Source organism: Drosophila melanogaster, chromosome 3L (assembly GCF_000001215.4).
Source record: "Drosophila melanogaster chromosome 3L".
Lineage (NCBI taxonomy): Eukaryota > Metazoa > Arthropoda > Insecta > Diptera > Drosophilidae > Drosophila > Drosophila melanogaster.
Window position 1 is genome coordinate 18323238 of NT_037436.4, and position 1479 is coordinate 18324716.

The window sequence follows — 1479 nt, forward strand, 5'->3', positions numbered from 1 at the left end:
AAAGTCACGTACAGCACGCACAAGACTATTAATATTAATGGTTGGTTTTAACACATTGGGCGGTGCTGCTCGTTTGCTGAGATTCTGTCTGCTTGTCAGGCCGTCAAAAAAGCTGTCCCCTGGAGGAACTACACTGGGAAAAATCAGCAGTATAAGAAGGACTTTTTAAACGGAACAAATGGAATCTTAGGGGTAAGTACGTTATTAGTACATAACTAAGTGGCGATGATAGGCAAAGTGACAATCCTTTTAGGTTTATAAAACGCTTATAAATGTTGCAAATGTTAATAATACAAACTAAAGACGTTCGACTTCTAAGTAAGATTTTATATTCAATCAATGATTTACATTTTAAAATATATTTCATTCGGCACGCTAAGCCAAAGGGAATTTTCCTCTGTGCTTGATCTTACTTAGGAACCTCCACATTTTTTTCCAGTGTCCTGGAGTTTCCACAAATTGACATGTGACACCATGCAAGACCAATCCAAACCGATCCAAAGACATGGGACCGCTGTCAAAGAGTTTTCCTCCGGCTTGACGAAAAATTACAATTCGTTACGGATCGTTTGGGTTGCGATTGGGAATCATTAACATTTTGATAACTGTCGGGCAGAATGATCCATTAGTTATCGATAAGGCGACTAGCTGTGAGGCCTTTAATTGATCTCGTGATTCGGTTTTGCGGTTTTATGTTAATAAGCGTTATAATCTACGTGCTGTCTCCCATTTCGATTCGGTTTCGGTTGACTTTGCCTTTTTAGTTTTTCAATTTCCATGCTTGCTTTTCCATTTGCTCCCATTTGTTCTCTGCGGTTTTGTCTGCCGGCGGTAATTTCATAATCATAAATGGATAATAGTGGATTGATTTCGTTTTGTTTCACAAAGGAAAAGTGGCAACAATTTCATTTAAAATAGTATGTAAAGATGAATAAAGATTCGAAATAATTAAAAACTATTTATACTTTTTTAAATAAATCACGTTACGAACTTTAATTTTTCGGTCTCGTTCTCGAAATGAAATTTTATTTCCTTTGACTATATTAAAGTGCAAATGACGCATCAGAGAAAAGTACAACTCCTCCTAGGACAACAAGCAACTTGTCTATGTGTAATTTGGCCAAGAGTCCGAAGGACCCCACCCACACCACCATTGCGACACATTTCCGTTTTGACCAAATCTGTTGCCGGTGATTGACTTTGATTTTTCATAGGGGAAGGAAAATCAATCCAGACATTTTGTGTAGCCCTCGGACAAGTGAAAATGAGTTTTCCTTTGACGTTTTCATCAACTTTCCACAACGCAATAGGAATTCGAAAAAAGAGGCCGAGACTCGGAAGGAAAAAGTCTTATAAAAACTAACGATTGGCAATTGGTTTTTAGTGTTATTGACGCGCCCCATTTGCCTGGCACTTCCGTTCTGGTTAGAACTTATGGGCGTGGCCCACTCCTCCACTTTGGTACAATGTGAAATATGT

The 1479-nt window shown here is 38.4% G+C and overlaps 1 long non-coding RNA gene across 1 annotated transcript; it reads right to left on the bottom strand.

Annotated features, from left to right (window-relative positions):
* Nucleotides 1-346: 346 nt before the first annotated feature.
* Nucleotides 347-748, bottom strand: lncRNA:CR46353 (long non-coding RNA:CR46353). Its single transcript, NR_163204.1, has one exon. It is a non-coding gene; the product is annotated as a long non-coding RNA:CR46353 (long non-coding RNA).
* Between the last annotated feature and the right edge of the window lie 731 nt (nt 749-1479).